Genomic DNA, 17,341 nt, shown 5'->3' with positions numbered 1-17,341 from the left:
TGCAAATTCTATACATGGTCCAAATTTCATGTTTTTGGCTGAAGTAATATTGCCTGGGCGCTGATCAGTAAGCATTTAGCAAGAGAAAATCACTCTTAACTAGCAGGCTTAATACTGGACTAAACAAAAGAAAAGAAATGAAATCGTTGAGTTTTACGTCCCACGCTTGTGTCGGTTAGGCTAAAGGTGCTGATGAGTAATGAATGAAATGGTGGAATGAAGAAAGTGGGACGAAACGAGAGGACCCGGAGGAAACCCACGCACATGGTGTTTGTCCACCACAAAGTTCACTTGGCGAGGGCTGGGATCGAACGCGGGACTCCAAGCACCTTGGACTAAAGAAGAATTTGGTCAAGTGCTATATATATATATATATATATATATATATATATATATATATATATATATATATATATATATATGGAGTATTGGATTGTATGGTTCAGAGACTTGGTCACTACGGAAATTAGAGAAGAAATATTTGGAAAGTTTCGAAATGTGGTGTTGTAGCAAAATGGAGAAGATAAAATAGACAGAGAAAGCAAAAACGAAGATGTTTTAAAACGGATAGGAGAGAAGAGGACGCTTTTAGACAGCATTCTTCTTAGGAAGGACAATTGGATTGGACACATATTGCTGAGAAAGTATCTTCTTCATACCATCATAGAAAGAAAGATGGAAGAAAAGCGAGAAATAGGACGAAGAAAAAAACTGATCGATGATATGAAGATTAGAAGAAAATGTTGGAAGTTAAAAGAGGAAGCTGAAGATCGAGAAACGCGAAAGAAACATTTCCAGGCCCAATCCTAAAAGAAATAAATAAAAAACCTCATTAGTCCCAGGACCTTCCAACAGGCAGAAAACTTTATATATATGGGACTAATGAGGTTTTATATTTATTTATTTTAGAATTAGGCATGGAAATGTTTCTTTCGCGTTTCTCGATCTTCAGCTTCCTCTTTTAACTTCCAATATTTTCTTCTAAATATATATATATATATATATATATATATATATATATATATATATATATATAGTGGCGGATCCAGGATATGATCAAGGGAGGGGCTAAACCATAGTTTGCCGCTTTATCCAGTGTAAAGCAGAATTGAAGCCCATTTTATCCAGGGCATACAGGAGCGTCAAGGGGGGCTGTAGCCCCTATATCCCCCTCTTTGATATATATTTGAACGTTAACAAAAGTATTGAACAACTTAATTTAAGAGACGATAGCGAGGACAAAGTTCAAGTATGGTGATCAGTACACTGTATTATTTCTTTCTGTTGAGTTGGCAACACTGACTTTCACCGTACTACCTCATTTCGCGTGGTTAACGAAGCTCGGTTAAGGTCCTGCGGAATAATTTTCAAGTCGCTGATCAGCGAAGATGAACTTTGTAGTTGCGCCATGTCGGCGAAAATAATAAAAAAAAAAAAGAAAAAAAAAATTAAGAAAGCCAAGGAGAGAAACATCTAAGTTCCAAGGACATACTTAACGAAGTAACAAACAATCATGAGGGAGAAGATGCACATCCTGGCTGTAAAGTAATAATATGGGAAAACTAATTTGGTACAGTGCATTAAGCACTATCATTGAAAATTGTAATATTACTAAAAATTAAAAGTTCTTTGTTAAATCGTTAGTAGGGAAGTTCCAATATCGATACTTGTTTTGTGATTGAAAATTTACCTTATTACATCTATGCAACGGGACCTGTGCATTATTACATTTGAGAGCACTTCTGCTCTAATGAAACAGTGTATCGTAAATAATAATAATAATAATAATAATAATAACAAATAAGTGCCGCTTTCGTTATATATATATACAGAGGGTTGATTAATTCGTGCGTTAATTTCATTTGTTCACTGTGCAAAAGTGGTATGAGGTAAAGCCGTGCAATTCGGTGTAACTTCAGATGAAGGACATAAGTTTTGTTCCGCCATAAAAGCATGTCACTCGTACTAAAGATTGAAGAGATATAGGGTCAAAGGTCAAATTTAGATTTTTTCCTTATGGGATTGCAATGGTAAATTCTGAAAGAGCCTGAAAAAACGTAAATCGAAGTGATAACAAAGAAAAAGCTGTATGGTATGATTCTATGTCGCAAGCCGACCAAATATGCGTCAATCAAGTGTCATGGTCAGAGGTCACTGTCAGATCAAGATCACAGGTCACCTTGAGAACCCATTTGATATGATGAGGTGCGGACATTGCGTTGTTTTCAGTGTATTCAAATGGGTTCTCAAGATGACCTGTGACCTTTATCTGACTGTGACCTCTGACCTTGACACTTGATTGACGCATATTTGGTCGGCTTGCGACATAGAATCATACCATACAGCTTTTTCTTTGTTATCACTTCGATTTACGTTTTTTCAGGCTCTTTCAGAATTTACCATTGCAATCCCATAAGGAAAAAATCTAAATTTGACCTTTGACCCTATTTCTCTTCAATCTTTAGTACGAGTGGCATGCTTCTATGCCGAGACAAAACTTATGTCCTTCGTCTAAAGTTACACCAAATTGCACGGCTTTACCTCATACCACTTTTGCACAACGAACAAATGAAATTGACACACGAATTAATCAACCCTCTGTATATATATATATATATATATATATATATATATATATATATATATATATATATATATATATATAGTATGTTCTAAAAATGGCGCCCACGGACAACAGAGTGCTATTCTTTAGGTCAAAATAAAGCAAAAGAAAAAGATAAATAAGTCCTCGCGGGAATCCTTTAGTGGGGAATCAAAGTTTTACTATCTTGCAAATTACAAATTAACTTCAAACAATTAGCATTGTTCTACGACTCCATGAAGCAGTTACATCGGTTGTTACGTTAATCAGTAGCCAGCGTCAATGTCTATCGACTTTAACTGCCATCTGGAAAGAATTGATGTAACTATTTGATGGATTGGTAGATCTTCTCCATAATTCTTTATCTGCAACGTTGCCACATAGTGCAAATCGTTCCTCCAGACGAGGAATCAAAAAGTATAAGTATAACGGGGAAAGTGGTACCCGTTTGCGCCACATACAGCGCTGACAACTCGGGGAGCCGCTGGGCAAGGTCAGACCGCGTCAGTGGCTTGTCTGCCTGCTCTGTGCGAGGTTACGTGACGCTAGCAGTGCCTGTGTTGTGCCTGTGCTCGTTTATAATGATTAAACGAATTGAGAACCCCGCCAGTTGTGAAGTGAGGGCCGTGGTTAAATTTCTTAATGCACGAAACGTTCAACCTTGTGAAATTCATCGCCAATTAAAGGAGGTGTATGGAGACAATATGATGGACAAGTCGTCTGTTCGGCGCTGATGTCGCAACTCCAACCTGGGGAGGGGGAGTACACACGACGAGGAGCGTTCACGGAGACCATCTGTCATTACAGACGAACTGCTGAGGTCAGTAGACGAATGCGTCAGGAACGATTGGCGCGTCACAATTGATGAACTCTGTTAACATTTTCCTAATGTGTCTCGAACAATTGTTCATGAAATTTTCAAGCGATGAAGAACGTAAACGAGGCGTGACTACGTATCTCAATACGTCGGCGGCGGAGGACTATGACGCTGGAATACAAAAACTCGTCACGCGGTATGACAAATGTCTCAATTTGCTTGGTGATTATGTGGAGAAGTAGTGTAAAGTATGCTCTTTCCAATAAAAATGTGTATATTTGTTAATATGTACTACCGTGTCTTTATTGCACAAACGGGTACCACTTTCCGGATGGCCCTCGTATATATATATATATATATATATATATATATATATATATATATATATATATATATATATATATATATATATATATATATATATATGACAAAGGCAAAATACTGTACTCCCTGTTTGAATTATCGGGAGAGGAGGGGGAAATGCTCCTGTATAAAGAAACAAAAATATTACTGGACAATGCATTTATGGTAATTTTCTTCAAGTTCATGTCATTCCCTTGCAAAAATTCCTTAGTTTGCATACTGACTATACTAAAAGTGAAAGGAATGCACTGAAGTTTTTTCTGGGGTTCCGACGAGAAAGCAATTTATTGCAGACACAGAAGAGAATACGAGTTGAAGTTCAACCTACGCTGTGGGAGGGGAGCACTGTGCCTCAGTGGTCTGATACTCATTGACAGACAAACGGACGGACGTTATTCTAACGCTTTTTTCGTATGTCTAATCGTTTTTGCTCCGATACACATCGACAGACAAACGGGATATGCCTCTGCGTTTTCGTTCTAAGACTCGTCGACAGACAAACGGAGGACGTCATTCTAACGCTTTTTTCATATGCCTAATCCTTTTTTGCTCCGATACACATCGACAGACAAACGGGATATGCCTAAGCGTTTTCGTACTACGACTCATCGACAGACAAACGGAGGACGTCATTCTAACGCTTTTTTCATATGCCTAATCGTTTTTTGCTCCGATACACATCGACAGACAAACGGGATATGCCTGTGCGTTTTCGTTCTAGGACTCATCGACAGACAAACGGAGGACGTCATTCTAACGCTTTTTGGGATACCTGATGGTTTTCGCTTTGATACTCATCAACAGACAAACGAACAGACGTCATTCTAACACTTTTTGGTATGCGTAACCGTTTTCGCTTTGATACTCATCGACAGACAAGCGGACAGACATTATTCTAACGTTTTTTGGTATGCCTAACCATTTTTGCTTTGATATTCATCGACAGACAAATAGATGGATGTCATTCTAACGCTGTTCGGTACACCTGACGGTTTTCGCTCTTACACTCATTTGACAGACAAACGGGGTGTGCCGGGTTTTTACTCTGATATACCTTGACAGACAAACGGACGGACGTCATTCTAATGCTTTGTGGTATGTCTGACCGTTTTCACTCCGATATTCAACGACAGACAAACGGGGTATGTCTGAAAATGTTTTCACTTTCATACTCATCGACAAACACACGGACGGACATCATTCTAATGCTTTTTGGTATGTCTGACCGTTTTCGCTCAGATACTCATCGACAGACAAACGGACGGACGTCATTTTAACGCTTTTTAGTATGCCTGACCGTTTTCGCTCGGATACTCATCTACAGACAAATGGACAGAATTCATGGTAACACTTTCTTGGCATGCTTGATCTTGTTTCCTCTTATACTCATCGACAGACAAACGGACGGACGTCATTCCAATGTTCTTTAGTATTCCTGACAGTTTTCAATCGGATACTCAGTGACAGACAAGAGGTTGGAGGTCATTCTAACGCTTTTTCGTATGCATGACCCTTTTCGCTCTTATGTTCATCGACAAACAAATGGACCAACGTCATTCTAATGTTCTTTAGTATTACTGACCGTTTTCAATCGGATACTCAGTGACAGATAAATGAACGGACGTCATTCTATACTGATCGACTGATAAATCAACGGACATCATTCTCTCTATCTCGACATAACACTTCACAGACTCGCAAAGCACAGTTTGAAAATCTAAAAATAACATTTTTTTTTTTTTTTTGCCTAAAAGTCATTTTCCAAAACAACATAAGAAAGAACATAAAAACACATGTTTGAATCTCTCCAATAGAGCCATCAAATCAACGAACACTATAGCACAAAGTAAACATTACTCTAACAATTTCGACTTCGACAGTGTACTTCGCTCAACTGGATGAATAGACTGAAAATTCCAATCGTTATGCGGGCTACCCAAACTTCTCCCCCCTACTCCCACCCCCATATCGTTTGTGTAAATGGGAATAAACCAAAGACCACCACAATCAGACTAGAGTGAATTGAAAACAACGAAGCGTGCAAAATGAAAATTAGAATCCAAGTGGTATTGGTGGTGGCAATTATATACCAGATACCAAATATCATTAATTGACAACCAGAACGAGGAAGCAAATCAAAGGTTTTTAATAATCAACACACAGTCTGTCCAATGCATGTAGGATGAGCATTTTAAATCAGAACCACAAAATACAGAAGTTGTAGACTTATTTCGTGGTAATCAAACAAATATTGTTTCCCTACATTATTATTATTATTATTATTATTATTATTATTATTATTATTATTATTATTATTATTATTATTATTATTATTATTATTATGCAAAATTCTTGAAAGTAGAGAAATGCGTGAAATATCAAAAACAACGACGAGACTTAAGGCACTGCTCCTATCCATTCTCGGGCCAGCCGACATGCACGTTCTTTTGGCGAGAAGAATAAACTTAAAGCAAGAGAATACAAAGTATAAAAATATATGCAACCTGCAGCAACATCATATTGTAATGTGGGTTGCCTACCTCACCAGATATGAAAATTATGCAACCTGCAACATCAGATAGTAATGTGGGTTGTCTATTTCATATACACAATGAACATTTTGTAAATTGCAATACCATATAATAATGTGAGTTGCCTCCTTCCCAGACACTATGGTTCAGTGTTTATAATGACTGCGTGAATTCTGATCTTTACAATCCCTCTCGAGTTGCGTTATGGAACTTAGAGTAGTGTGAATTGCCTACCTCACCGACGATATAGTTCATTGTTCGTAAATTTTGACCCTTCCAACCCTCCTCGAATCAACTTATACAACCTGCAACACCATAGAGTAATGTGGGTTGCCTACCTCACACATATTGTAGGTCATTGTTTAAAGTCTTTGCGTAAATGTTTACTCTTACAATCCGTTGGTAGTCAAGTTATGCAACCCGGAACACAGTGGAGTATGTGGCTTGCATACCTCACATACACCATTGTTCGATGTTTATAAGTTTTGCGTAAATTTTGACCCTTCCAAACCCTTTCCAATCAAGTTATGCATCCTGCAACACCGTATAGTAATATGAGTGGCCTACCTTATAGACACTATGTTTCATTGCTTATAAGTTGAGTAAATTGACCCCAGTGAAATTATGCAAGCAACAACACCGTAGAGTAGTGTGGGTTGCTTACCTCACAGACACTATGTTTTATTGTTTATATTTTTTGCGTAAAATTTATTCTTCCTATCCCTCTCGACTCAAGTTATGCAACCTGGAATACCGTAGAATATGTGGCTTGCATAGCTCACAAACACTGTGTTTCATTGTTTAAAATTTTTATGTAAATTTTTACCCTTCTGCTCTAGTTATGCAACCTGGAACACTGTATAGTAGAGCGGGTTACCTATCTTACAGATACTAGAATTCCACTCCCCCTCGAGTCAAAAATCGAAAAATAACTTCGTTAAAAATAATCGTCATATGCAATTAGAACTAGTAAATATATATCTGTGCACAAAATGTAATAGCTCTAGGTGACTTTTTCGTGTGCGGAAATCTGACGACACACACACACAGATAGAGAGACGACACCCACGTAATTATGTATATAATTATTAACTCAAGGTACAAAAAATATACTAATCAAATATGGTATATGTGGTCATTTGCATTACAAGGAAGATTCCCCATCGTACCGTAAAACAACGTAATTTTTGTCAAGGACACGATTATTACCAGATAAATGATCCTTTCGAACTAAACTTTAATGAATCAACAAGACTTGAATAAACAAGTTATAACACATGTTTTGTTAGATTTGTCAGAGAAGAAATCACGTGATGAGCGGCTCATAAGACAACTAAAAAATTTGCCCAAATGGAAGTGAGACTACGATTATATCTAAATAATAGTTTATTACAGAACGTGCTATTTGCAGAATATGCGAATTATAAGTAATGTGTAACACGACGTCTACAGGTAATTGTGATAGATATTGAGGCATTGGTTCTACCGTCTGTGAAGGAAATGGACAGTTTCAGTATAGAAGCTCCTGAGTTGCTGACGGGGCCGCGGTGGCTCAGTGATAGAGGTGCTTGGGGTCCCTGGTTCGATCCCAGCTCGCGCCAAATAAACTTTGTGGTGGACAAACACCGAGTGCGAGGGGTTTCTCAGGGTTCTCTTATTTCCTCCCACTTTCTTCATTCCATCCGTTTCTCATCTTCACCGTCTTCTTTAGCCTAGCCCGCATAACCGTAGGAGAGACAAAATGAAGAATAAAAAGTATTTAATTAAATTGTTATTTTAGAATAAATGCTGTTTAATTTTTTGGAGTTAGACTACCTTGAAAGCAGGATTCATTACTGCGAATATTTCCAGATATAACCGGTTAAGAGCTCCTTCGTGACTAAGCGGTTAGCGTACGCTCTTTTCGCGTGGAAGATCCAAGTTCGATTCTTGGCGGGAGTTCATGTGGTTCGGATTACACCTTAATCAGTAGGTCCATATAGCCTCGTTGCTGGAAAGGGATGTTAAACTCAAAATCAATTCAACTCAACTCAACAACCTGGTTAAAACCTGGCTTAAACTAATTCATATCTACCATGTGTACAGATTAGGCACACATAAACATGACAATCTATTCTATCCCTGCACAACATTTCTACGCCATCAAATATTGTATTTACAATCACATTATCACATTACAAATATTGTATTGTATTTACGTTCATAGTTATTACACAGAGAAAAATAAACGTATGTGGTATACGTAAATACGTAGGTTACATGTGTAAATCTTGTAAGTTTTGGACTTAACGTACGAATATAAAGTATGTAATATTCTGCAGCAAACATATAAATGAAAACATATGTTTTATAATACTTTCCGCATAAGTGTTCCATCTACGCGCACTTTCCGTCTGAGTCTTCCATCTAAACGCATTTTCCGTATGAAAGATAGAACTGTCAATAGGCGGTAAGGATCTCACATACAGATGGATGTATATACCTAATAGGGATGGCTAGAACCAGTTCCTGGTGGAACCAGTTTTCGGGTCTGAAGGGATCCGGTTCTAGAAGATCCGGTTCCGGAACCGGTTTTTCGGATCCAGGTCTGGAACCGGTTCTTCGGATGCAGGTCTAGAACCGGTTCTACGGATCCAGGTGTGGAACCGGTTCTGAAAACCGGATCTCTAAAAACCGGTTCCTCGCGGAACCGGTTCCGCTTGAACCGAAACTTTGTGGCCATCCCTACGCTAAACCCGAGCTGCTGGCAGGCTATGAACAGTGTGCTAGATAAAATGGTGTAAGCGACAGGCAGGCGCCTAAGTGGCGGCCGCTTGCCTCATTTGGTTAAATAAACTGGGTAACTGGCAAACTCACTGGCTAAACAGGCAAACTGGCCAACTCATTTGGCGAAACACCCACTGGTGGACCAAAATTTTTTTCTTGGGGCACAAGCGGGTCTGGGAGGGGAGGGCACAAGTGCATGGTCCTCTTTGCATTTTTTTGAAGGTGAACTTTGTGCCTCCTTCACGGGTCTTTATGGGCTTTCGGATCCAGGTCTGGAACCGGTTCTGAAAACCGAATCTCCGAGAACCGGTTTCGCTGGAACCGGAACCTTGTGGCCATCCCTAAAACCTAATATACAGCTGATGTATGTAATATACGTATATATGTGTAATATACGGAAGACTGTTAGATGTCAGATGTCAGACATCTTGCAGCGGTATGATGTAACATTTATGCGTGAAAAAGGCAGTACATATATATGTAGCATATGGATAACATATACTTCGTACAGATTTCCGTAGTAAAAATATGTATTCCGTATATTTGTGCAATATACTAATGTCCGGGTAACGAATTTTTCTCAGTGTATACTATGAACCATTAAAACAGTATTTGAAATCTAGGATTTGCGTGAGGTAACGTTACCCATAATAGCAGTAAAATTTCTCGTCTCGTCTCGAATTCTTTAAAAAATTCTACTTTTCGTCAATTCAGAGACAAGACAAGACGAGACACATCAACATTTCACGACGAATTAGAGCTGTTTTACACACGAGTGGTGGTAGTTATGCTATTCCATAATAACTAACTCTATGGCCTATGGAACCCGGAGGTTCAATGCCGCGTTCACAAAAGCTCTCCACTGACTTCTATCCTTAGCTAACTGCATCCAGTTTCTACTTTGTATTCCAATCTCTGCGAAATCCATCTTAATATTGTCCTCCCATCTGCGCCTAGGTCTTCCTAATGGTCGTTTTCCGATTGGTCTTCCTGTCAAGACTTTGAAAGCGTTTATACTTTCTTCCATTCTAGCTACATGACCCGCCCACCTAAGCCTCCTAGACTTGACGACCCTAACAATGTTGGGTAAACCGTATAAATTATGTAGTTCTTCGTTACGCCATTCCCCATTCCCGTTCCTCCTGGGTCCGAATATTCGTCTCAGGATTTTGTTCTCAAATACTTTCAGTCTATGTTCTTCCCTCAGTGTAAGCGACCATGTTTTGCATCCATATAGGACAACAGGCATGATTATCGATTTATATATTTTAACCTTCAAATTCCTCGACAGAATCCGCGACGACAAGAGATTTTGAACCGAACAGTAACACGAATTCCCTGCTTTTAGTCGACATTTAATTCCATAATAATAAGGTAAATTTTATTTCTTTCAGGTGTTCCCATTATTGTGGTAACCATCTGTATATCTGGATAGATAAGAGGAAAAGAAGTAAGAGGAGTATTTCCTTGTGTGAGCAGAAATAGAGAAAAAGAGTTACAATTGTTTTGTTTATGTAGAGGCTATTATTTGTCGTTGAAATAACATTGAAACTTTACGAAATGCTATGTAAATTGAAATTTGTTAGCAGATTGCTCTAGAAAAAGTACGTTTTTTTATAAAAAAAAAAAAGTACGTTTATAAGAAAAAGAAAGAAGAAAAATGGAGAGTAAAGGAGACTCACGGAATGGTCACATATAATTTGCAACGTATGAGAAAGAGCTGATTGTAAATACACTACTAAGCCTGAAAGTAAATAGGATTGAAAACCATAAATTCCAACATGGGATCTAATAATTCGGAATTTTCTTAAAGCAAACGGCGCCGAACTACATTCTTAAGTCGAAAGGATTTTTTTCACGAAGGGAAGAAAGGAAGTCGTCCAATAAAATTTACTTTTCTTCCCTTTTTACCCCTTTTTCTTCCCATCGCGTTCCTTCTCTCCGTTCAAGTAGCTACCTCCATTTTACGAAAAGGAGAAAAAGTAGAAAAGAACAAAAAGAAAGAAACTAAAACTGCGCAAAGTAGAAAATGTATGAAAGACGAATGATACGCAGCTGAAGATAGAAAGATGTTTTAAGGAAAAACGAAGAATTTGGAGGAGTATTGGACAATTTCCAAACGTCTAAAAGCATTACAACTAATCCATTTCTATACTAAACTCTAATCACAACACTAATCGCATTATTTTATACTACTCGGATAGCTTTGTAGGATTAGGATTAGGAATTAGATTTCTGGATTATCGGTATCTGTGCACTGAGGAAAAAACAAATGTGGCGTACATAAAAACGTAGGTTACATGTGTAAATCCTGTAGTTTTTTAACTTAACGTACAGCAAACGTATAACTAAAAAATTATATTTTAAACGTGCTTTCCGTATAAGGGTTCCGAATAAACGTATTTTCTGTACGAACGAAATAACTTTATATAGGCGGTCAGTATCTGGCATACAGATGGACGTATACTACATATAGCTGATGTATGTAACATATATGTATGCAATATTTGGAAGACTTTAGATGTCAGACATCCTGCAACGACATGATGTAACATCTTAGGGCAGTGCGTATGTAGCATATGGGTAACGTATGTTCCGTACTGATTTCCGTTGTAAAAATAAAGATTCCGTATTCTGATAACGGATTTTTCTCAGTGTGGCCATGTTAGCTCGTCACACATGTGAGGGATGCCCTCCCTCGGCGATCACACTGCTAAGGGAATTCGAGAGAAAGGAAGGAATGGGGAAAGAAGGAAGAGCGTTATGACTATTATGTTAGATACCATCTCGGCATTAACCTGGTATGAATGAGGAAAACTCAGGGAAAAACCTCACTCAGGATAGCTAGCCTGAAAAAGCTGTTCCCACCGGCAATCGAACTCAGGACCGCTTGCACTAAAGGCGAGATCGTTAGCGACTACGCTACGCGGGGCCATGGGTAGCTTTGTAGTAAGGACTAGATACCGTGTACGACTTCTGAAATAACCTGTTGTTTACTGAAAGAAATTACACCGCTAAATTTTATCGTTTACAAACTAAGAGAAAAATCTTTTCATAGTCCATTCATACAGTTCATATAGCTATTCATCTATTCATAGTCCATTCATTCTTTAGAAAGCTATTCATATAGGAATTAGTATATTAGATACGATTTCTTCTCATAGCTTATAGCAATAAACTTTCCCCCAAGAGCTGCCACTATGAAATACTAAAACCATCTTTGACTTAATTTTCATATTCGTATATTTAAATATAGTTTGTAAGTCGCTGTAAGAAATATGCACTGTTACTGTTACGGAAAGTCAAACAATAGTATATATATATATATATATATATATATATATATATATATATATATATATATATATATATATATATATATATATATATATATATATATATATATAATCTTACGTAACAATGTGTCTTATCTTTTATATACAGGGTGCCCGAGAAGTCCCTAATCATTTCTGGGAACAAGCACTTGAATTCAAAAGAAGTGTGTATAATGTCAAAGAAGACACCACAAGTCAAAGAAATCACAGCAGTTCGACATGACAGTCCCCTCATATCCGACCAGAATTACCATCTCTCCGTGGTGCACTTGAACACATGCTGCAACATTATTCGGGTCCTTGTACGCACCAATGCCGAAATACGTTCATGCAGGTGCACCAAATCTCTAATCTTCACCTTGTACACCTGACTCTTGATGTGATCCCATACGAAGTAGTCCACGGGCGTTAGATCAGGAGAGTGTGCAGCCCAGAACGGTAGTGAGCCTCGTCCAATCCAGCAATTCCTGTTTAGGAAACGGATCTATTAAATCCAAAACTAATTTATTTGCATATTCCATCTCTGTAAATAGATTACAAATCAGCTTTCCCTGAACATAAGCGTAGGTTATGATCTACTATGCCTGAAGAAAGAAGCTAACTGACAGTAGTATTTTGAAAAATAAACCCTATTAGATGATTTGACGCGGGGGAAGGAAGTAAAATTCCTCCCGGAGTTACGAAATTCCCCTGGAGTATATATCTGAGAGTGATCAATATGAATTACAAGTATTTTCGTAATACTTCTGTTATCTTCAATGTATCCAAGTAGCAGTCTATCTAGAGAGAAACCTGTAATAAACATTGACTGGGACTATTGGTTCTAAAAGCAATTATTTACTACTGTATTTACTGAACACAAAGACAGATAGCAAGCAGGCTGCTCCCTCTGAAAATAGCGTTTGAGTGTCTGAGTGACCTGCTCGAAGACAGATTCTAGCCAATTTACCCTAACGTAACTAGGTAGGGTGACTTAGCCAGCAGAGCAGGAGTAGGTCTATCTGTTTCCTTACCATGTGGTTAAAAAAGAAGAGACATGGTGAACTGCAAATTTAAGAGCTAGACTAAAGGTATTGGTTGTGGATTAGGGTTAGGGGTACCGCAAGAACTGTGAATTATGGTTTCATTACACATGTAGTCATTTCTACATGTCAACATTTCTTCGATACTCTGGCTTTCTATAATGTTAAACTAGCCGCCACATGTTGACCACAGAATAGGACAGCAAAGGCCCAAGTGAAATATAGGCAGGAAACTGTGAATAATTGAACAAAGCCTCATACCGCATAAGCATGTAGTAGAGAAAGGCCTCTCTCTCTCTCTCTCTCTCTCTCCGCAATCCCCTTCTTCCTCTCTACCTCGGCTTGGTTTGCCTGTCCTGTGCTCAATATGCGGCTAGCCTTAAGGACGCACAACTTCGGTAGAGGGCTCTCTAAAATTAAAGATAATTGAAAGCTAATCTCTCTCTCACATCTCAACATAAAGATAGATTACGATCTAACATAACCAGGCCCATATCGTCGATCTGCGATGCCTAGGGAGAAAGTAAACTACGGAACCAGTTTGTAGATACAAATTTCATATCCAGCATCAATATTGTTTTTTTTTTCTTTTTCTTTTTTTTTTGCCCAACTTAACTTTTTCATATTAATGATAGAGATATCCCACTATGAGCACACATCACAAGATTAATAGTCTAGTTAAGAATTGTAAAAATGTCTTATAAAATGATGGTTAATCACCTCTAAATATTTTAAATCCCAAGAATGAGTTAAAAATAATAAACTAGTTATTTTCCTAAAGTGTCGAACTGTTCCTTCAAATGGGAGCACAGTAGCTGAGTGGTAGAGTGTTCACTTCTGTTATAAGGGATCCCTGATTCATGTGAGTTGGTGGGGGACAACATCAAATCTATGAGTTTTCCCGGAATTTTCTCGTTTCCTTACACATTCTCATTCCATCAAATCATTTTATTATCATTTACTTTTATCAATCAGCCGTTTGCTTCAGCCTACACGGCATTATTATTATTATTATTATTATTATTATTATTATTATTATTATTATTATTATTATTATTATTATTATTATTATTATTATTATTATTATATTAAGTATTGTGTGTGTTGGCAGGTTCTGGGACTAATGAAGCTTTTTTTCTAGTTCTTAATTTTCAGTTTGGGCCTGGGAATGTTTTTTTCCATGCTTCTTGCTCTTCAGCTTTCTCTTTTAACTCCCAATATTTTATTCTATTTTTCCAATCATCCATCACTTGTGTTCTTTTTCCTGTTCCTCGCTTTCATTCCATCTTTCCTTCTATGGCGGTATGAAGAAGATAATTTCTTCGCAAATTGTGTCCAATCCAATTCGCTTTTCTACGAAGGATGGTGACTAGAAGTGTCCTCTTTTCTCCTATCCGTTTTAAGACATCTTCGTCTGTTTCTCTTTCTGTTTATTTTATTTTTTCTATCTTTCTCCAACACTACATTTCGAAGCTCTCTAAATATTTCTTCTCTAACTTCCGTAATGTCCAAGTCTCTGAACCATACAGTCCAATGCTCCATATATATCACTTGACCAGTTTCTTCTTAAGTCCAACATTGACTGAGGGCGCGGTGGCTCAGTAGTAGAGCGTTCACCTCCGGTGCTTGGGGTTCCTGGTTCAATCCCAAGCAGCTCGCGCCGTGTGGACTTTGTGGTGGACAAACACCGTGCTCGTGTTTTTCTCGGTGTTCTCCCGTTTCCTCCCACTTTATTCATTCCACCATTTCATTCATTTCTCATCATCACCATCTCCTTTAGCCTAACCAGCATAACCGTGGGATGTAAAACTCAAAGATTTCATTTCATTTTTTCCAATATTGAGCCTGCTTGTTATGAGTGATCGTTTCTTGTTCAATGCATCTTTAGCTATGGCAATTCTTGACCTGATCTCTTTGGTGCAGGAAGCGTCTCTCGTCAAAATACTTCCCAGATACTTGAAATTATCGACCTCTTCAAGTTCTCTTTGTTCTATTTTGACCCATAACAGCGCATTTCCACGGGATATTCTCATAACTTTCGATTTTTCGATGTTGATTTCCATTCCATTTAGTTCCCCAGCGTCAACAATTTTGTCAGTCACCTCCTGTAGGCTTTCTTCGGTTCTAGCTATAATAACCGAATCATCTGCATACCTGATCTTGTTAATGATCTGCCCTCCAATCTTGAAATCTCCAATTCCCATTAGTGCTTCCTGTATTAAACATTAAACATACATTAACATAGGGCAGAAAATTGAGAGACTTCATTTTTGATCATTTTTTTTATTCCCATGGCATGGGCTTCGTCGAATGCGAGTTCTCGGTTAACCGCCTCGCTTGGCCTACCCACGGGACGGCCCTGAATATACTGTGAAGTATCTGTCTATTGGAAATGAAGTAACTATGTATTGGATATAAAGAAACATGAACTTTTGAAAACTTATTGAAGAAAACTTTGACTAGAAGTGTACACTCTCAGACACCTGTTGTAAATGCATATTTGTTAAATAAACTCGACTAGCTTCCTTCTTTCCTTTCTACATACCTTCAAGCACAGCCTGATACTTCCCGATTAGGTCATCATTCTTGAATTGATCAAAACCACGAGGAACAGAACAACAGGGGGTATTCAACACACGATTGGGACAGGTGCAGGATCTTCGGAGAGAAGCGGATCCCACCATTGGAGGACCACCGACTCCACAAGTCAAAGAGTACCATTCTGACGGTTCATCGCCGCAGACACCTTTAAGTTTGTCACCAGAGTAGTAGAATGAAGGTGTAGGAGGACAACATCGCAAAGACGCATTATCGACGCCCCTTGCAGATCAACAGGATAGAGATCCAGATGTTGACTGTCTCTAGCTATCCAGGCTCTTCCAGGGGAGAATATTCATCATTCCAGATGACCAGGACGACGCCAGCCCTGTTGGATCTATCAGGCTAGTGCTCATTCCTATTCCTTAATTACAATCTTTCTCTTTCTCTCACCTTTTCCCTTTACTAGTCATTTTTTAAATTAGAAACATTTGAATTTCATTTAAATTCAACCACAATTTTACAGTTAAGTACCGTGTTGTGCATCAGTTCCATCCCCATTTGATTGCATTTATTTATTTCATATTCTGAGCTATAACTGATGACACAGCACAGGCACAATACACCGTTATCAAAACACAAACTCGGGAAGTGAATAAGTAAAAATCTCATAAATACTTCCTATTTATTTATTTATTTATGGCTACCATGTACATTAGGAAACTAACAGTAAATCTATTTGTCTAGAATTGTGGCAGTAAATTTTAATAAAGATAGGACGCATGCTACGTGTAACTGTATTACCGGAACCACAATATAATAAGACACTAGACTTGATACAATATATGTAAAGTACTAACGTGTAAAATATACACGCCTTACGTTTCTTTTGTTCTGTTGTGTGTTTTAAGAAAAAGAAATCCCAGACTACAAAGAGAGCTTGTGTAATAACGCCCTGCAGCGCCTGGTAGGAAGCTTGAACACAACATGGCCTCCTGGTGAAATATGTTGGAGATTAACCATGACAAACACCGAACTGCTCCATTTGTAGGAAACCCTCTCTTGTGCGAAATGGGTTTAGAAAATAAAATGCACGAAAAGAAAACACAGTACAGAGAATAAGAGAGAGAGAAGCAAATGCTTGTGTATGGTAGGAACATGTGAGGGAGGCAACTCGTCAAAGGTTTGCACTGTTTCCAACCCCAAATATTTTATAGCTACATGTTCTCATCTACATACATGAAAATGAAAGTGACTAGGTTTGTGAATTAATAACTCTTGAACCACTCGACCGATTTCGACCAAATTTCCAACGTGGATGAGGTTCGGGCCTGGGATGAATTTATGATTTCATTTTGACGGTGCAA

At 38.1% G+C, this 17,341-nt stretch overlaps 1 protein-coding gene across 1 annotated transcript in view; it reads right to left on the bottom strand.

The window, feature by feature from the left end:
* The window catches only part of LOC145684280 (disks large 1 tumor suppressor protein-like), a gene marked incomplete in the record, with an annotated part of 1,496,324 nt that overhangs the window by 1,143,300 nt on the left and 335,683 nt on the right, over positions 1–17,341 (bottom strand).

Source organism: Thermobia domestica, chromosome 4 (assembly GCF_964235325.1).
Source record: "Thermobia domestica chromosome 4, izTheDome1.hap1.1, whole genome shotgun sequence".
Taxonomy (NCBI): Eukaryota; Metazoa; Arthropoda; class Insecta; order Zygentoma; family Lepismatidae; genus Thermobia; species Thermobia domestica.
The sequence above is the reverse complement of the archived record's forward strand: the minus strand, read 5'-3'. Positions and strand labels throughout refer to the sequence as shown.